This window comes from Spinacia oleracea, chromosome 3 (assembly GCF_020520425.1).
Source record: "Spinacia oleracea cultivar Varoflay chromosome 3, BTI_SOV_V1, whole genome shotgun sequence".
In the NCBI taxonomy this organism is placed as follows: Eukaryota; Viridiplantae; Streptophyta; class Magnoliopsida; order Caryophyllales; family Amaranthaceae; genus Spinacia; species Spinacia oleracea.
Genome location: NC_079489.1, coordinates 60,203,264 through 60,225,232, shown reverse-complemented (window position 1 = coordinate 60,225,232; position 21,969 = coordinate 60,203,264). Strand labels below are relative to the sequence as shown.

General features: G+C 38.7%; 1 long non-coding RNA gene across 1 annotated transcript in view; it reads left to right on the top strand.

Annotated features, from left to right (window-relative positions):
- LOC130469053 (uncharacterized) overlaps positions 1-9,396 on the top strand; it is a 30,861-nt gene extending 21,465 nt beyond the window's left edge. The window contains exon 4 of the long non-coding RNA XR_008929432.1: positions 9,248-9,396. This is a non-coding gene — a long non-coding RNA (uncharacterized lncRNA). The remainder of the gene's footprint in view (positions 1-9,247) is intronic.
- Positions 9,397-21,969: the final 12,573 nt, after the last annotated feature.

The window sequence follows — 21,969 nt, the reverse complement described above, 5'->3', positions numbered from 1 at the left end:
TAAAATTATGAAATTAATATTATTTATTAATTTGTCATTAATTTTGAATATAAATTTTAAATTTTTATGCGATTCGCTCATATAACTTGCACGCACAAAGCAATGGACGCTACGTGTTACCCTTAAGGGGTGTTGTATAGTGCGGGCATGTGACGACGAGCAAGGGAGCTCGTCGCCCATGCGGTACGAATGCAATGAGCAAGGCCATGGTGCACGAGCACAAGGCAGCAGCCCTGGCTTGTGTCGTGGGCTGTGTGCGATGGGCGAATGGGCGAGGGCGAGAGCAAGGCACGAGCAGTCGCGTGTGGGCAGCAAGCGAGCTGCGCCACAGCGCGCACTGCCTCGCGCAAGCATGCGGAGCCTCGCGCGCAGCGAGCGCTAGTGTGTGTGCGACGAGCGCTGCGCCCAGCGATGGCGTGCAGCGTGCTAGTTGCGACGTGCGACGAGCGCTGCGCCCAGCGATGGCGTGCAGCGTGCTTGTTGCAACGTGCGACGAGCGCTGCGCCCAGCGATGGCGAGCAGCTTGCTTGTTGCGACGTGCGACGAGCGCTGCGCCCAGCGATGGGCTGCGGGAGCATGCTTGTTGCGTCGAGCGCTGGCGTGCACAGCGAGCACCAGCTCGCGTGATGCTTTGCGATGGTGAGCAGCAGCGATGCGACGCAACGCATGGGCTGCGCGCACATGGCCAGCGATGGCTGTGTGCGTGTGGCCCATGGGCGTGCGTTGCGTGGGATTGTTGCGTTGCGATTAGATCGTTTTGAAATTTTAATTTGAAATTTTCAGTTTACGTAATTTTAATTAATTTTAAAATTAATAATTTAAATTATTTTCTTGGATTTTAATTTTGAATATTGTAATTATAATAAATTTTATTTATTCTAATTATTTTACTAAAATTAAAATCATGAATTAATTTAAATACGACTGATATTAAATTAAACTTTTTGGATTCAATTATAAATTTATATGAGCTTTAAATTTTAATTAAATTTGTATGTTTCCGGTTAGACTAGAAATACATTTTTATGTTTAAAATTAGTAAAGCATATGAATTTATTGGTTTAAGTCGGAACCCCTTTTTAGTCATAAACTCTTGATTAGGTCTACAAATCCTTAAGGTTAAAAAAACTTGATTAGAATTAATAAGGACTGAATAATTTGTAGATTATTGGTGCCCTTGATTAATTGCTGCAAATGTTTATATGATGCATAATGTGTTTTACTAACCAGCTATGTGGGCCATTCATGATAATGAATGGGTGAATGGTATATATTGTATATGTACTGTTTTGCAGGTTATGAAGTGACTAGTATGGCCCAAATAGGATAGAAAATATGGTCTGCGTACCATTAATTTGAATGTAATTGGTCTAAAGTACCAAAGTTGTTTTTCAATTCAAATATGGTCTGCGTACCATCAAATAGTTGTAATTAGTTTTTAATTATAGCTTATCCTATTTGAAGAAAATGGTGCCTCCCACGGAGATTTTCAAGACGGACTTTGAAGTTAAAGCTTCAAGATGAAGTCGGGCCATACTAGATCACATTTATCTTATGCATGTTTTAAGTTATTTATTGCTTTTAAATATGTCTTAAAATGCATGAGATCAAAAGCTTGATTATGTTGCATGATTAAGGATTTTAGTTCACTTAAAATCTAACCAACATAGTAAGAGCCTTAAGTTCCAAACTTAAAAATTGAGTTAAAAGGTGCCATGCCAAAATATACACTTGCTTGGATATCCTTTACATCAATCTAGTAATAGTTTTCGCTCAGCGAGGTGTTACTTATTGGTCCTAAAGGGGCAAGGTACACAAATAATTGTGAGTACATGTTAGTTTTGGTGAAACTCAACGATATAAATAAGGAGTCCTTTTATGTCGTGGCAAAATCGATAGGTTTACCTAATAAGTTCTTAGACGTACCTATCAACCAAGAATAGTTTCTAGACTATTAGCAAAAGGCTTTTGCTTACCTAAGATATTTAAGGACTAAGTCGACAAACTGTGCTTAGTTCTTCAATGATTTTAGGATCTTGGAATCATTTTATTCACACCTGCCGGAACACATAACTTGAATAAAATGCTTAATGAACATTGAATTATGCATGTATGCTAGAATTTAAGTTTATTAAGAGAAACTGTGAATGGTTATTTATTTGTTTATTCTTTTCAATTGTACTTTTAACTATGGCAAACAACAATTCATTCAACATTCGATCAATTCTCGAAAAGGAGAAGTTGAACGGAAAAAACTTCCTTGACTGGCAAAGGAACTTGCAAATAGTTCTTATGCAGGAAGAAAAGGAGTATGTCCTAGAAGAGGCGATGCCCGAAGCCGCAGGCGACGGGGTCACTCAGGCAGCCCTCAATCGTTGGATTGATGCCAACAAGGATGTGAAATGTCTAATGCTCGCCACCATGAGTGCAGATCTGCAGAAAACGTTCATCAACTCAGATGCTTTCACAATCATCAGTGAGTTGAAGAACATGTTCCAAGATCTGGCTCGAGTCGAAAGATTCGAGACTCATAGGCAAATTCTTGAGACCAAGCTTAGAAAGGCGAGCCCGTAAGTCCACATGTTCTCAAAATGATTGGACTCATTGAGAATATGAGTCGGCTGGATCAGCAATTTTCTCAGGAAATGGCTATAGACACCATCCTCCATTCTCTTCATAGCGGGTATGATCAGTTCAAACTGAACTACAGTATGAATAGTCTGGACAAAACGCTCACTGAGCTTCACGGTATGCTGAAGACCGCTGAAAAGACGCTCAAAAGTGATAAGCATGATGTGCTTATGGTGCGTGGGGGCAAGTTTAAGAAATCTGGAAAGAAGAGGAATGCTAAGAAAGGTGGAAACAAGGCCAGCCCAACTAAGCAAACTGGCGCCAAATCTGTAAAGAGGAAGGTCAGTCAACCCACTTCTGAATCCGAATGCTTCTACTGCAAGAAGAAGGGGCATTGGAAGAGAGATTGCTTGAAGCTAAAGGAAGATCAGAAGAACGGAACAGTCGTTCCATCTTCAGGTATTTTCGTTATAGACTGTATACTTGCTAATTCAACTTCTTGGGTATTAGATACAGGTTGTGGCTCACACTTATGTTCCAATCCACAGGGACTAAGAAGAAGTAGAAAGTTAAGCAAGGGTGAAGTCGACCTACGAGTGGGAAATGGAGCACGGATTGCTGCATTAGCTGTAGGAACTTATTATTTGTCGTTGCCCTCCGGGCTAGTTTTGGAACTGGAAGAGTGTTTCCATGTTCCAAGTCTTACTAAAAACATCATTTCAGTTTCTTGCTTAGATGCTAAGGGATTTTCCTTTTTAATAAAAGACAATAGTTGTTCGTTTTATTTTAAAGAGATGTTTTATGGATCTGCTAGATTAGTCAATGGACTTTATTTATTAGATCACGACAAACAAGTATATAAAATAAATACCAAAAAGGCCAAAAAGGATGATTCAGATCTCACCTATCTGTGGCATTGTCGATTAGGCCATATAAACTTGAAACGCTTAGAAAGACTTCAAAAGGAAGGAATTCTAGAACCATTTGACTTAGAGGATTATGGTAAATGCGAATCATGTTTACTTGGAAAAATGACAAAGCAACCTTTCTCTAAAGTTGGAGAAAGAGCAAATGAACTATTGGGTTTAATCCATACAGATGTATGTGGACCAATGAGTACAAATGCTAGAGGTGGTTTCAGCTACTTTATCACTTTCACCGATGACTTCAGTAGATATGGTTATGTCTACCTAATGAAGCATAAGTCTGAATCCTTTGACAAATTCAAGGAATTTCAGAGTGAAGTAGAGAATCAATTAGGCAAGAAGATTAAGGCACTGCGGTCTGATAGAGGCGGTGAATATCTGAGCTATGAATTTGATGACCATCTGAAAGAATGGGGAATTCTATCAGAATTGACTCCTCCTGGAACACCACAATGGAACGGTGTGTCGGAACGGAGGAACAGAACCTTGCTAGACATGGTCAGGTCAATGATGGGTCAGGCCAAACTTTTATTAGAATTTTGGGGACATGCACTAAATACAGCTGCACTCACTATAAATAGAGCTCCGTCTAAAGCTGTCGAAAAGACTCCATATGAATTATTGTTTGGAAAGCCTCCAAATGTGTCTTTTCTTAAGATTTGGGGATGTGAAGTATACGTCAAACGATTAATTTCAGACAAACTTCATCCAAAATCTGACAAATGTATCCTTGTGGGCTATCCAAAGGAAACAAAGGGGTATTACTTCTACAATACATCTGAGAACAAGGTGTTTGTTGCTCGAGATGGTGTCTTTTTGGAGAAAGATCACATTTCCAAAATGACAAGTGGGAGAAAAGTAGAACTCGAAGAAATTCGAGTCGAACAACAAACTCTAGAGAATGCTCAAGATGACATTCAGGATGAAACTCATAGATCTTTAGAAGAATCTGGTGAGAATCATGGTCAATCTAGAAATGTTACCCCGCGTAGATCGCAAAGATATAGATCTCAACCGGAAAGGTACTTAGGTATTTTGACGAACGAGAGCTATGACGTTCTATTACTTGAAAGTGATGAACCTGCGACTTACAAACAAGCTATGACGAGCCCTAGCTCCAAGCAATGGCAAGAAGCCATGCAATCTGAATTAGACTCCATGTCTGAAAACCAAGTATGGGATTTGGTCGATTTGCCAGATGGCTACCAAGCCATTGGAAGCAAATGGGTTTTCAAACTGAAAAAGGACAAGGATGGGAAACTTGAAGTTTTCAAAGCTAGATTGGTTGCAAAAGGTTACAGGCAAGTCCACGGTGTGGATTACGATGAAACCTTTTCACCAGTTGCAATGCTAAAGTCTATTCGGATAATATTAGCAATCGCTGCATATTACGATTACGAAATATGGCAGATGGATGTCAAAACTGCTTTCTTAAACGGCGTTTTAACAGAAACTGTGTTTATGACACAGCCTGAAGGTTTTGAGGATCCAAAGAATGCTAAAAAGGTATGCAAGCTAAAGAAGTCAATCTACGGATTGAAGCAGGCATCCAGGAGCTGGAATATACGTTTTGATGAATCAGTCAGTGACTTTGGTTTCATCAAGAACGCAGACGAATCTTGTGTATACAAGAAGGTCAGTGGGAGCAAAATTGCTTTCCTAGTATTATATGTCGACGACATATTACTTATCGGAAATGACATTCCTATGTTGAACTCTGTCAAGATTTGGCTTGGGAAATGTTTTTCGATGAAAGATCTAGGAGAAGCACAGTACATATTGGGCATCAAGATTTACAGAGATAGATCTAAAAGGATGATTGGACTTAGTCAAAGCACTTATATCAATAAGGTGCTTGATAGGTTCAAGATGGCAGACTCCAAGCGAGGCTACCTACCCATGTCTCATGGAATAACTCTAACCAAGACTCAGTGCCCAAAAACACTTGATGAGCGTAGACGAATGAATGGGATTCCATATGCATCATTGATTGGTTCAATAATGTATGCTATCATATGTACACGCCCGGATGTTGCGTACGCACTCAGTGCTACGAGCAGATACCAGTCAGACCCAGGAGAGGCGCATTGGACTGCTGCCAAGAATATTCTGAAGTACCTGAAAAGGCACAAAGATGACTTCCTGGTCTATGGTGGAGATGATGAATTAATTGTTAAAGGCTATACAGACGCAAGTTTCCAAACCGACAAAGATGATTTCAGATCACAGTCTGGGTTTGTCTTCTGCCTCAACGGAGGTGCAGTAAGCTGGAAAAGTGCTAAGCAAAGCACCATTGCGGATTCTACAACTGAAGCGGAGTACATTGCTGCACATGAAGCAGCAAAGGAAGCTATATGGCTAAGGAAGTTCATAGGTGAACTTGGTGTAGTCCCCTCCATTAAAGGACCAATAGCCCTGTATTGTGATAATAACGGAGCTATTGCACAGGCAAAGGAGCCTAGACACCACCAGAGAGTCAAGCATGTACTTCGTAGATTTCACCTTCTACGAGAGTTCGTTGAAAGAAAAGAAGTCGCGATAAACAAGATTGGAACTGATGACAACATATCAGATCCATTGACTAAACCTCTGCCGCAGGCGAAGCACAACTCGCACACTGCAGCTATGGGAATCAAGAATATTGGAGAATGGCTTTGATATCCCTGTTTAATGTTTTAAAGTTTTAGAGTTTAAATATTTGTAAAACATTATTGGTCAATCATTCACAACAAATGAAAAGAATTCATTTTTCCATTTAATTTGTGGTTTATTAAATGATGAGTCCCTTCAATTTGACGATATATTCAAGATAGACTGTCAGGACCAGTCCTGTGACTAAGAAATGTCTATCAAGTGAACTTGAATGTCAAAGGTTGAAAATGGTCCCTAGTCGGAGTTTTCTATAAAATTGGACGCATAGAAAACGTTAGACGATTAGAATGCAAGATGACTAGTAGTTCTGTTTCTTGAACTATTGCACATGGCAATGTCATAATCATTTGCATAGATACTTACTTTGGGAAGACTAGTATCGGACAAGACCTATGAAACTTTACTGTAAGAGATGAAAATCTGTCATAAGTAAATTTCATTAAAATTATTAGACACTAAATCCTCAATACCTGAGTGATTTGAGATTACTTGTTTGAGAACTGGTTGCTTTGACGTTGACCAACCGTCGCACCGTAAAAGGAGGCTATAAAGGCAACGCTCAGGTAATCACCTATCAAACGAAGTCTAATCTCAAGATTGCAAGATTGGGATTGTCCTCCCATAAATCGGGTTGAGATGCTTAAAAGTTGTACAAGGCCACTCGGAGAGCTAGAAACTGTGAAATGCATGGCCGTGCTCGGATGAATCATAGGCTATGATTATCTGTTTATTTGATCAGTTGAACTCTGAAACCGAGGAACACCTCTGGACATAATAAGGATGACAACTCTTACCTTATGTTCAAGAGCAAGCATCGAGCGACAAAGGAATTAGGAAATGCACACTTGTCCCTAAGGACAAGTGGGAGACTGAAGGAAATAATGCCCTTGGTCCAAGTATGCATTCTATGTTAAGTCTAATAAATGCGGTTCAGTATTAATTAACAAGTTAATAATTCAGTGAGATCAAGTGAGCTGAATGCCTAGTTAGAGGCCGCTTCAGTTCAAGTGGAATTAATGATATTAATCCACAGCTTACTCTTGAATGAACCCGTAGGGTCACACAAATAGTACGTAAACGGATCAAGTATTTAAATACTCTATCTATGGATATTCGGAATCGACGGATCTTGGTTTCAGTGGGAGCTGAGATCGTCACAGGCAAGAAATGAATGCTCCGGAAACGATGATATTGCCGGAAACGGAAATATGGATCGTATCGGAAATATAAATATTATCCAAGTCGTAGATGTTTCCGGAAACGGAAACATGGTACATATCGGAAAATATTATCGGAAATGGAAATATTGCCGGAATCGGAAATATTGCCGGAAACGGAAATATTGTCAGAATCGGAAATATTATCGGAATCGGAAAATAATTCCGGAAACGGAAATATTAAATATTTGTTCGAAACGGAAATTAATTCCGGAATCGGAAATATTAAATATTGTTCGTATCGGAAATGAATTCCGGAATCGGGAAATTAATCGGAAGCGTATCGTACGAATTAGCATCGGACGAGGCCTGCCAGACGAAGGCCCAGCACGAAGCCGGGCCATCGCCCAGCAAGCCAGCGCGCCACAACGCACCAGCCAAGGCTGCGCCAGGCCCACCGCAAGGCAGGCCCAGCGCGCGCCAACGCTGCGGCAGCGTGTGGGCCTCGTGGCAATGGGCTGCGAGCTCGCGGGCTGCGCGCGCGCATGGCGCCCCTCGTGGGCTGCTGTGCGTGCGTGTGTGTGTCTGTGTGCTATACGAATCCTTAAGCTATCAGGTTTCGACATATGATTAAATTCCTAAACCTAAAAGGATGAATTAAATAAATAAGAATTCTATTAGGATTCTAGTTTAATTAATTCGTATCCTAATAGGATTACAATTCCCTTTCCATACCTCTATAAATAAAGGCCTAGGGTCATTATTTTGTATAGAGAATTCAAGTATTCAAAGTGATTTTTGAGAGCAAAAATTCAGTCATACAATAGCCTACATTAGCCGAAAATTCTAAGTACCTTAATTGCGATCCTAGTTGGTCAAGCTTAAGGCGGATCCGGACGTGCTGTGGACTATCTACGGAGGGACGACACTTGGAGTCCTAAAGACTTGTTCTTGTTCGGTTCGGGCGCAGCTAGGGAAGGCACGCAACAAAGTGTATGCATCTAAACTATGCTAAATGATTATGTGTAAATAATATGCTTTCCTGGCTTTATGGTTTTTCCGCATGATTTATGAATTGTCATATGTATCATAACCTAACAAGCGAGTGCTACAAAAGTAGACTCGTAGAGGCGGGATAGACCCGTAATTAGGGACATGTCCTAGTTCAGTCTTGCAAGCGTATGTTTATCAGGAGGGTGACGACCCCCACCAAATAGAGACAGTTGGTTGAATAACCCCTCTCTATTCGTGTTCACTTTCCCCAGCAGTAAGCTAATATGTTGCGACTGTGTAAGCTATTATGTTGAATTAAGTTATCTATTCTTGCCTTGAATTATGATATCATGTCGAATATGTATTGTGAGTTTGATCTGTGTCATGAGAACTTTATGAAGAGAATTATATGTCTTTGGAAATATTGTGCGAATGAGTTTCCATTGAGTTGTAAATGGATATATATTTTGAGCTTCACCTTGTGGCATAAATGATGGCTTGGGGAAGTTTACTTTTAGAGAAATACTTGGTACATGCATGGTTATGAGTAATTGTCGAGTAAGGTTATGGTTGGAAATGATTAACGGTATGGTGGGAATAATTAGGTGAATCTTAAATTGCAAGCTTTATTATTGAAGTAATTGTGAATTTAGAAATTCTGTGCGATGATAAGTAAGGTCTGGAGCTATTGCGAATAAAACTTTATTATATTGTTTTCCAAACGTTTGCTGAATAATAAGGATTTGATGAAATAGATTTCAACGAAATTATAATGTTTTATTAAGTAATGTTTTCAAGCGTGCTTATAAGTAAAATTGATTTTCAAAACGAAACATAAAAACTAAAAACAAAACTATTTGAGCCACCTATCAAATGCATTTCAGGTTGGATAACGTGTACTCAGATTTCCGCTGATTTTGTTCAATGAACCTGTCCTGGTGGGGGCAGAGTTAAAATGTTTTGCAGGTAGCGAGAATCGAGTTTCAGTTCAGGTTCAAGGTGCGTAGAGTCCTCCAGATGTCTTATATGTTCCAAGGCGGGTTATGGATTCTCCAAGTATATTTAAGTCTTTCCCAACTTGTTAATGGATTGTATTATTCCTTTCTAGAGCTTTTTGGTTTATTATTAACGGATTATATATCCTTGTTGGGTTTGGTGATACCCTGGTGATGTCTTGGGAAATGTTGTATGTTGGAATGTTGTAATTGAAGCAGGTGAAAGAAAATCTGACGTAATTTCCTAAACAATATTTTTAGGCTGTCCATATTTAGGGGAAGTGCTGCCGAAATTTCTAATAATTAATTAAATTTAATTAAGACTTAATCTGTGATTAAATCTTTGAAGTTGGTTGAAGAGTTAAATTTTGGTTAGCAGGGTTTAAAGTTGTAATTTCATTTAGTTTGTTTAAATTAAGACTAAGTGTGTTTAGAAAGCAGCTCGTGAAGGGCGGGCTGTTACAACTACATACTAAAACAATAATAATCCTAACATGATACTATTAAACGAACAACCCTAACATGATACTAATGAACATAAACAAGGGCAGATACAACATGATAACTTGACAACCATCCTTGACCAGACTAGGTTAGACTTATAACAATAATATTATTTTGGTTGAAATAGACAATGGACCGAGTTGTCCATCCAGAAGTCTTCACTAAGGAAGACGAGGTACGGGCGCGAATCCGTAACCTCAGTGACCTGCGATATCGAGGAACGTTTTAATAAAAGTAGAACACGGTGATCAATCCGGTCCCAGAAAAGGCCATGGGCTACCACCATGAACCCCAACTCCTGTTTGTCCGTCACTTTAGACGTGCACAGTCTAAAGCTATTGCTACTTAGTTTCACTTTACATGATTTACAAATTGAGACTCTGTTATGACTCAACAATCACATAAGGCATACAATCCACATTTGTTCACAACTGTTTTTATCTAGGAATTAAGTAAGTGATCATAAAGGCATCAATCAAGACTCATTCCAATTTATCCAACCTTTCCTATAACCATTATCAACCCCTGTATATGGGTATAAAATTTCAACTTACTAAACAAGGTCTACCGCCCTCATAAAGTAGTGAAAAGCTAAAAAGGGAACAACGATCAATCGATCCAAACCAACATATATAGAATAATCTAGTGTTCCTAACCAACATGTTTGTATCAATCATCCATGCTAACATGTTACAATTCTCATAATGCAATATAAGTTCAATATGTCCGTCCAACATTATTAAACATGCAATTTCAACATAACCAAGTTCGTCAATAATATCAACATAACCAAGTTCATCAACAATCTCAACATAACCAAGTTCATCAACAATTTCGACATGGTTTCAACAAATAGCACGCATTCCAAGCACACAGGTATGTACGTACCTGTGTAAACAAACTGATAGACCACTTTAACACTTTCAAAAGTCGCCTACAGAGAATTCTCCGCCTAAAATGACCAACAAATATTCCCAATCAATTTCTAATCATTCGCAATTATAATAAAGCATTCTAAATACATCCTAAACATATTTAGAACCTTCCCCAATATAAAAAATTGAATATTTGATTTCCTAGCATAACAATAATTGAATTAAAGATTGAAATTCGTTGAAAACTCTTTGCAAACATCGTACTTTAAATTTTCAGCAATATAAATTCATTTAAAACTTCACCAAGGCCAATCTACGTTCTTAGAACATCGAAACAATAATATTAATAATCCACAATCGTCCTACCATGGTTTCAAAACTATAAAAACCTTAAAAACTCATACTTTGATAATTAAAACCATATCTCAATCAAATCGTATAATCTGAAAATTAATGATATAATTATTACAAAACATGAAATCCGAAATTCATAATAAATCATAAAAAGAATCATGAATTTAATTCAAGAAACATAAATCGAATTATAAAAACATAATTAAAACATTAATTAGTTTTAAGGGTTTAGAAATAACCAAAAGTGAGGAAGAAGGAAGATGCTGGCCGGCGACAGTGGCGGCAGCAGGCGGTGGGTACGCTGGTGGTTCAGCACACTTGGTGGCGCGACGGTGGTGCAACACGACTGGTGGTTGCGTGCGGAGCAACAAAGAAAATAGGAGGGGAGATTTCTTGTGTATGTGAAGGAGAAGGGAGGAGGTTGGTCGACGGCTGGGTTGCGGCGCTGGGAAGTTGGCGGGAGCAGGTGGTGGCACAGGTGGTGGTTGCGTGCGTTGATAGTGGTTGTGAGAAAAACCACAAGTCAGGGGAGGCAAAGAACGAGAGAGAGAAAGGAAATACGGAAGAGAAAAGGAGAAAGAAGGAGGCACCGGCAGCGAAGGCTTCGGTGAAGGACGACGGTGGTCGGCTGGACGGCGGCGACAAGGAGAGGGGCTTGAGGTTCATGTTCACGTGCAGCAGGAAGAAGAGGGAAAGAGGGTTTTTGTTTCCTTTCAGTTTTACGTGAGTGAAGGAGAGGAGAGAGTATTATGGGTTTATTTTGGGTTTATTTGTTTTGGGCTTCACCAATTTGGGCTAGGATTAGGATTTACTTTTAGTATTTGAATCCAAAATCGATTAAGCTTGGTTTCCTAATTTCAAATGTGTTTTCAAAATTCAAATTCTTTTCAACATAGAATTCTAAAATTATTTTACATTGCATAAATCATTAAAATATTTAAAACGTATAAAAATAAATATTCGTTAATTACATATTTATTTCTAAAATTCGTAAATTCTATTCAAATATAATTAACTATACGTTAAAATAAAAATATAAAATGTATAAAATTACGGGGGATTACACCCGGAGGCACTGAATGCTCTGAGAGAGTCGTGTAAATGTCATCTATCGTCTTTGGTGTAGTTCTACAACAATCGCCAAATAGAGAAGCCCCTACCTTCTGCCATTTTGAACCCCTGTATTTTGCTATAGCAAATACAATGTGTCAAAAGAGTGGAATTAGCGACAAAAATAAGCAAGCTTAATGCCTTGACATATGTAATCCCCAGTAATTTTATGCATTTTGCTTTTATATTTTAACATATACTAATATATTTAAATATAATTTGCGGATTTTAGAAATGCAAATGTAATTAAAATATAATGATTTTATTACATTTTGAATATTTTAATGATTTATGAAATCAAAATTTAATTTTAAATTTTACGTTAAAACAAAATTCGGATTTTGAAATCACGTTCGATTGAAATTAGAAAACAATCCCAACCATTTTGGATTCATCAACCTAAATCCTACTCCTAGCCCAATTGGGCAAAGCCCAAACCAATAAACCAACCCAATACTCACACACAACTAAATATGTACGATGTTTGCAAAGAGTTTTCAACGAATTTCAATCTTTAATTCAATTATTGTTATGCTAGGAAATCAAATATTCAATTTTTTATATTGGGGAAGGTTCTAAATATGTTTAGGATGTATTTAGAATGCTTTATTATAATTGCGAATGATTAGAAATTGATTGGGATTACTTGTTGGTTGTTTTAGGCGGACAATTCACTTTAGGCGACTTTTGAAAGTGTTAAAGTGGCCTATCAGTTTGTTTACACAAGGTACGTACATACCTGTGTGCTTGGAATGTGTGCTAATTGTTGAAACCATGTTGAAATTGTTGATGAACTTGGTTATGTTGATATTGTTGATGAACTTACTCAGGTTGAAATTTCATGTTTAATATTGTTGGATGGACATATTGAACCTATATTGGATTTTGAGAATTATAACATGTTAGTATGGATGTTTAAACATGTTTGATTGGGAACACTAGATTACTTTGTATATATTGATTCAGATCGGTTGATGGTTGTTCCCTTTTAGCTTTTCACTACTTTATGAGGACCAAGGACCTTGTTTAGTAAGTTGAAACCTTATACCCATATAGAGGGGTTGATCAGTATTAAAGGAACGGTTGGATTTAATTCGAATGAGTCTTGTTTGATACCTTTGTGATCACTTACTTAATTCCAAGATAAAAACAGTTGTGAATAAATGTGGATTGTATGCCTTATGTGATTGTTGAGTCATAACAGGGTTTCAATTTGTAAATCATGTAAAGTGAAACTGATTAGCAATAGCTTTAGACTGTGCACGTCTGAAGTGACGGACAATCAGGAGTTGGGGTCATAGGTTGCCTATGACTTTTTCCGGGGCCGGATTGATCACCGGTTCTATTTTAGTCAAACGTTCCTCGATATCGCAGGTCATTGGGGTTACAGAGTCGCGCCTGTACCTCGTCTTCCTTAGTGAAGGCTTCTAGTAGCAACTCGGTCCATTGACTATTTCAATTAAAACAATGTTAATGATACAAAGGTCTAGTTCAGTCAAGTATAGTCTTCAAGTCAATATGTTTTGGTTATCCTTACTTATGTTCATTAGTATCATGTTAGGATTGATCGTTTAACAGTATCATGTTAGGATTATTATTGTCTTAGTATGTAGTACTCAGCTTTGCTGATTACGTGCTTTGTTTGTGTGTGTTGATCATGGCTATGCCTTATTGATCCTGTGATGACCCATCTTTGGTGAGCAGTCTCTAAGGATCAATAAGTGTTGCCCATCTACAGGTTTGAAGATGATGCATCATTGGGATCGGGATTAGAGAACTTGTTTTTAGATTTGTTTGGTTAAGTGATTTGGTTTGTTAATTTGGATTTGAAATTTGTCGTACTATTCGTATTTCCTTATTTCCGTTAATTGGTTTTTGGACTTAATATGTAATCGATTATTTATGAACCTAAAAGTTAGTTTTATGTTTTTCGCTGCAAAATTCTGAATAAGCCGTTACGTTTTCACACGGGCGATAATACTTTGATGATTCTCTATAGTTATATTTATAAAAGGGTTATCTTAGAAAAAGGGAATTGTCGGGGTGTTACAAAGTGGTATCAGAGCTAAAGGTTTTACTGACATTTCGTGTCTACCTTTTAAATTTTAGGCGTCTAACTAACTAATTAGTCACGTAAAAAGAATTTCGTTGAATTAAACTACAACTAGTGAATAAATTGAAAGTTATTAGTTAGAAATGTTTGAATTTATTTTTAAATTGACTCTTGAATTACGTGCTTTGAAATACGTTCTTGTTTATGTGACTTAATGTATTTCATTTCTTTTTTTTGAAATTTAAATTAATATTTTCGTAATTATTTTAAAAAAAATTAAAAAAAAAAAATTACTGCTGCTGCTACAGTACCGTAAAAAAAATATTATTTATTTATTTATTTATTATTTGTCGTTTAATAATTATTCGTTTAATCAAATTAATTTTTATAAATCATTCTTATTTATTCTTTTTATACTTCAATGTTTGATATATTATGATTATTTTGAGAGATGGGTAGCATAGGAAAGGGCATATAGAATAGAAGCATTGTGTCTGCATTATGTCAACATGATTGTTCTTTCTCTACCTGCTAACTGTTGTGTCTTTCCTATGCTTTGCGATTGCTATATATTCTTACTTATTGTGTATTGTGGGATCAATCGGTAAGTGAGAGTACTAATTACTAACATAGAAACTATGTTTAATTGTTATAGATCACTAATCATGTCTGGCATGGAAGAAAATAGAATAGGGAGCAACTCTAACCCTATTGTTCTGAGCGATGATGAAAATGAAATGGATTACGAGTCTGACATAAATAGTTACACCAGCTATGAACTTGTTCTGCGTCAAGTTTTAAGAGCAGGAGAACCTGATAGTGATGATGAAGCCCTTCGTGAGTTTGATCGTGCTAGAGGGCAAACTAGGGTCGATATTTATCAAGCTGTTTTGAGACCTGTAGACACCTACTTTTGTCCCCATTCCCGAAAGGGAAGGTTCGATGATGAGAACACAAATCTCCACTTGGCAACGCATCTCCTATAAAATAACGAATCTCAATCACCCTTTTCATTTCAGCCAAAACTGTTATTTATGGAAACCTGCTAAAGATAGTAGCTGCCGTAACCGGTAGTTGTTAAAAGTGGCAAAGTCATAAAAGATAGAAACCTGTTAGAATTAGGTGTTGCACTCCAACATAAATCCTAAAAGATATTGAATTTGCATTCCTGGTATAAATCGAAAATAAGAGTCACGTATGAACTAAATTCCTAACGAACCTAGAGTTCGTAACGGGCCCAGACGCATTCCGTCATAAGTTAATACGCACTAAAAGACTCGGATAAATCTCCCAAAAAGCTCCGTGTTCTAAGAGTCCAAATCTGACAAGAACTCGGCCCAGATCACATTTTCAACGCCCAGCCCTGGGCGCCGAAATCTTTGGCGCCTAGCACTGGGCGCTGAAAATGCCTGGGGCCGTGTAGTCTCCGAATTCTTTTTGGATTCGTATTCTAAAAATCTATCTTTCCACAAACTCTTTCCCTATAAATACAACCTCAAAACCGACGTGAAAAGGACACACAACACACAATTCCATAACCTGAGTATTGACTCTAGCCTTAAACCTAAGCCTCACGCTGCGAAATTGATCCAGCATTCTGTCGCAATCGAACCAAAAGTCGAACAGAACGCGTCCTGCCCCTTGTAGCTGATGAATTAAGCCTAAATACTGGAACATTGCTTGGAAACCCGAGATTCGTTAAATAAGAGGAGAAATAGCAAAGCCAAGTGGTTAGTTTTCTGAGAACCGTAACGCACCTCTCAAGGGTGCGTTGTAATGTGTCCGTCATATGATTTAATCGCTTTCATCACCCTTTTACAAAATTGTCAAACTATTAACTTGATTGATCTATCACGCCTAATAAGATAATACCTTGGACAATTGAATTATCATGCTAGGTACCTTAAATCAACCTAAATAAGATAATCACAATCGATTTAGTGTTATGTGTTGCATATTGCTAAAATCAATTCAGAATAGTTTAATAGTTTAACGCATGTCCCTTCAATTATTTATGCTGAGCTAGTAAGGATAACCTGCCTCTGGAGTTATCGATGAGCACTCCTCTCGGTAGTTACAGTCCCCCGAACTCTCAATCTCTGCCCTGCGGGTGTACGTTGAGCGATCCCAACACCAGGGATCACAAGGGAACCGATGGCCGTCGTGGTCGAACATAATTGCACTCCCTTTATGTCACAATAACCGGGTTTTGTCAGTTTTTCTCATTGTCGTTAAAAACTGAATGGCGACTCCTATATCACTAGTAGATTGGGTGTAAACTCACAGGAAATCTAACTACACTTGATCTGACAACGTCACGCCCACGAGGGACGAGGTCATGCATTAGCCTCGTGCTTTTTCGTCCCCCTCACAAGACCTGAAAGCGATTCGGAGCCTGAGTTTGAGCCTGAATTTGAGTTTTAGTTTGAGCCTGAATTTGTGTTTGAGTTCGAGCCTGAGCCTGAGCCCGAGTCTGAGCCAGAAGAAGATAATCATCAACTTCAAGGTCTACGAAGATCCTCAAGGCCAAGAAAACAAGCCTATTATTTTGATATGGATGATGATGATGAACTTAAATATGAGTTATTCACCCTAGAAGGTTATAGCGAATCAAAGGACAAGTCTGATGATGTCTCCCTTTAGCTTTGCTTACATATTTAGTTGTGTGTGAGAAAAATGTTGGACAATTCGCCCAACCATAGTTTATGTTTATATCGTAGAACCTTTTTACTTTATTTTGAGAACAGGTGTGTGTTAATATTTAGGATTGTTATCGACATTCTTCTGAGGAATAAAAGTTAGATTATTGACTATCTAAAGGATCAAAGTTTATTACGGGCACGCATGGGGAATGTTTTCTTCTTTTATTCTACCTTATTATCCGTGGTGATTGAAGTTATTCCTTGTCTCTCAGTTGAATGTTCTGCATGATTGTTCATTTTGTGTGAATTTTGAATGTTGATGTGATATTACATTTCTAGAGGATAATATAAGTAAAGTTTTGAACCTGAATTAGAGTATATTAATTTCAGGTCGCGCTCTAGGATGGCCAGTAATAACGACCTAGCTGCTGCTATTCGCCTCATGGCGGAAAGATTAACCCAGGAAAGAACTAAGCGCCCCGATTCTGCAGGGGACATGTTTGAAAGGCTTGCGAAAGTTAAGCCACCATACTTTAAGGGGCAAGCAGACCCTACCTTCCTTGAAAACTGGATCAGGGAGTTTGAGAAACTATTTGAGGCGGTAAACTGTCCTGAGCATATGAAAGTAGGCCAAGCTATCCTCTACCTGAAAAATGAGGCCGACCTTTGGTGGAGGGAAAATGGAAATAGACTAAGTGCTGCTGAGGGGTTCAATTGGGATTCATTTATTGTTGCCTTGTGGGGAAGTTTTATCCTCCTTTTATGAGGAAGCAGAAAGCGCAGGAGTTTATCAACCTTAGGATGGGGAATATGACCATTGCTGAATACTATAGTAAGTTTATATCTTTGTCGAGGTTTGCACCTGAGGTGGTAGCTACTGAGGAGCTAAAGGCTCAGAGGTTTGAGCAGGGGTTGACCGATGAGATCCAACTGGGATTAGGTGGGGAAACCTTTACATCCTTAGACATTGTGTATGGGAGAGCTGCTCATATTTATGGCCTGCAGACTAGGAGAGACAAGAAGAATATTGTTGTTGGGGATAAAAGGAAAGAGTTTAATGCTGGGGGAAGTTAGGAGAACTTCAAAAGGAATAGAAATGGAAATGGGAATGGAAATGGTATTGGGAATGGAAATTTCCAGAAAAGAAATAACCAGGGAAATAACTACAACAACAAAAACCAATCTGAGAGAGTGCATCACTGTAAGATGTGCAATAGCAACCATCCTGGTAGAAACTGCAGGGGAGAATTGGTGACTTGTAATTACTGCCAGAAAAAGGGGCATAGGGAGTATGAGTGCTATACTAAGCAGAAGAGAGAACATAATGGTAGTGGGAGTAGTAACCAAGGGAAACCAGGGTTTAACCATTCGGGAAACCAAAGTTCGAAGCCTGCTGGGGCACCAAATAACCAGGGAAACCAAAACAAACCTGCCAATGGGAACAACAATAACAACAAGGCTCCAGGAAAGCTGTTCATAATGAGTAGAAATGAAGCTGAACGTTCTGCAGATGTAGTTTCGGGTACTTTCTCTGTTAACTCCTTACCTGTTAAAACGTTGTTTGATTCAGGGGCAACTTATTCTTTTATTTTGTCCTCTATTGTTAAAAGTTTGGAGTTAGTAGATTTTGAGGCAATTGATTTACCTGTTAGTATGCCTAATGGTGCAACAATAAGGTGTACGAAATTATTTAAGAACTTGCCTTTGAAGATAAAAGATTGCATTTTTCCATCCAATTTGATAGAATTTAGTTTGGGGGACCTAGATGTGATTCTGGGTATGGATTGGCTAAGTTTATACAAGGCCAGGATAGATTGTGAGATTCAGAAAGTAAGCCTAAAGAACTCTACTGGGAAATCGATATCATATAGGCGATTTGAGAAGTCTAAGAACTTTGGGGTGATCTCTGCGATACAAGTGAAGAAGTTGGTCAATAAGGGGTGTGAATTATTTTTCTGTAGTGTCCCGGATGTAAGTAAAGAAGTTGGGGTGAAGATAGAGGATGTCCCAATCGTAAACGAATTCATAGATGTATTTCCAGATGAGATTTCAGGTATGCCACCTGCTAGAGCCCTTGAGTTTACTATAGAGTTAAATCCCGGAACTGCACCCATATCCAAGGCACCTTATAGGATGGCACCTCCAGAAATGAGTGAGTTGAAGACCCAATTGCAAGAGTTGTTCGACAAGGGGTACATTTGGCCTAGTGCATCACCATGGGGAGCTCCAGTATTGTTTGTCAAAAAGAAAGATGGGAGTATGCGGCTATGTATTGATTATAGGGAGTTGAACAATGTAACAATCAAAAACAAATATCCTTTGCCTAGGATAGATGACCTGTTTGACCAGTTGAATGGGGCAAGTGTGTTCTCAAAGATTAATTTGCGTTCGAGATATCACCAATTGAGAGTAGCTGAGAAAGACATTCCTAAGACTGCATTTAGGACTCGTTATGGTCATTATGAGTTTACAGTAATGCCTTTTGGGTTAACCAATGCACCCGCCATATTTATGGATTTGATGAATAGGATTTTCCATGAATTCCTAGATAAGTTTGTGGTGGTAATCATTGATGATATTCTGATCTATTCGAGGAGTGAAAAGGAACATGATAAGCATTTGAGGGTTATCTTGGAGACGCTTAGGAAGAACCAGTTGTATGCAAAGTTCTCTAAGTGTGAGTTTTGTCTGGAAAAGGTAGCAGTTTTGGGACATTATGTGTCAAAGGAAGGAGTCTCGGTGGATCCTGCCAAGATTCAAGCTGTGAGTGAGTGGCCTACTCCAAAGAATATGTCTGATATTCGGAGTTTCCTAGGTCTAGCTGGTTATTATAGAAGATTTGTCAGAGATTTCTCAAAGATAGCAAGACCCATGACCAACTTGATGAAGAAAGAATCAAAATTTGAGTGGAGCGAAAAATGTGAGGAAGCTTTCCAAATTCTCAAAGAGCGTTTAACCTCAGCACCTGTTTTGACCTTGCCTGATGGGAATGAAGGGTTTGAGGTATATAGTGATGCGTCGAAGAATGGTTTAGGGTGTGTGTTACAGCAAAATGGGAAGGTGATTGCATATGCGTCACGTCAATTGAAACCGTTTGAGGCTAATTACCCTACCCACGACCTAGAGCTAGCTGCGATTGTTTTCGCTTTGAAAATTTGGAGACATTACCTCTATGGGGAAACATGTAAGATCTTTACAGACCACAAAAGCCTAAAATACATTTTCACCCAGAAAGATCTCAACATGAGACAAAGAAAATGGTTAGAGTTGATCAAGGATTATGATTTGAACATTCAGTACCATGAGGGGAAAGAAAATGTAGTTGCCGATGCATTGAGTAGGAAATCTAGCCGTAGTATGAATGTCTTGGTAGTGCCTGAAGAGTTGTGTCGAGACATGCAGAGATTTAGCCTGGAAATAGTAAATCCTGGAGAAACCAAAGCAAAACTGAGTGCATTATCATTGGGGTTGTCCATATTTGAGGAAATTAGAGAAAGTCAAGCTGGGGATGAATACTTAGAGAAGATCAAAGAAAAGATGGGGCAAGGGAAAGAAGTATATTTCAAGATTCATGAGGATGGTAGTTTGAGGTTCAAAGGGAGATGGTGTGTACCACAGAAGTGTGACGAACTCAAGAGACGTCTTATGGATGAGGGGCATAATACTCCATATTCTGTGCACCCTGGGGGTGACAAGTTGTACAAAGACCTGAAGCAAATCTATTGGTGGCCTAATATGAAACGGGAAGTTGCTGAATTTGTGTCTAGATGCCTAACCTGTCAGAAAGTCAAAATAGACCACAAAAGACCCATGGGGAAAGTTCAACCTTTAGAAGTGCCTGGATGGAAGTGGGATTCCATTTTTATGGATTTTGTTACTGCCTTACCTAGATCAAAGAACGGAAATGATACCAATTGGGTGATTGTGGACCGTCTAACAAAATCAGCCGTGTTTATTCCGATTAAAGAGACATGGAAAAAGAAACAGCTTGCAAAGACATAAATTAACCATGTAGTGCGGTTGCATGGGGTCCTAACCGATATTATTTCAGATCGTGATTCAAGATTCCTCTCGAAATTTTGGCAAAAGGTCCAGTTGAACCTTGGGACAACATTGAAAATGAGCACTGCTTTCCACCCTGCAACCGGTGGTCAGACTGAGAGAACTAACCAGACTATGGAAGATATGTTGAGGGCTTGTGCGATTGACTTTAAGGGTAGTTGGGAAGACCATCTAGACTTGATCGAATTTTCATACAACAACAGTTACCATGCAAGCATTAAGATGGCACCTTTTGAGGCACTATATGGGAAAAAGTGTAGAAGTCCCACCTGCTGGAATGATTTCAGTGAAAATATAGTCTTGGGAACGGAATTCATTGAGGAGACTGTCAGGAATGTAAAAATGATTCAGGCTAGAATTCAAGCTGCCCAGGATAGGCAAAAGAGTTATGCTGATTTGAAAAGAAGAGATGATGAATTTGCAGTAGGTGATAAAGTGTTCTTGAAAGTATCACCAACCAAGGGTGTGATGAGGTTCGGGAAAAAGGGAAGCTAAGTGCCAAGTATGTAGGCCCATATGAGATTCTGCAACGAATAGGGAAAGTAGCATACAAGTTAGCCTTGCAATGGAGTTCGAAAAGATGCACAACATGTTTCACATTTCCCAACTAAAGCGCTATATCCCTGATGAGCGTCATATCTTAGAGCATGAGAGAATCCAGATTGATAGTAGCCTCACATACGAAGAAAGGCCTGTGAAAATCCTTGATAGGAAAGTGCGTAGTACACGCAATAAGGACGTCAGCATAGTGAAAGTGCTTTGGTCAAACCACGAGTACGAAGAGGCAACGTGGGAAGCCGAAGCTGAAATGAAGATCAAGTATCCAGAGTTATTTTCTGAGGTGAGTTACGAGGGCGTAACTCGTTTCCTTTAAGGGGGTAGAATGCGATAGAAATTCGCGCTTTTTACCTATTTTTATGGTATTTTTAAGCATTTTATGCTTATTTTTAGCAACCTTTACATGTTGATGCAAACAAATAGATTCTCTGCATAAGAAAATGTGTTCTTGAGTACTTCAAGTAACTCTTAGTTGGAAAAAGAATGCACAAGAGTGGCACAAAGTACTTCTACAATA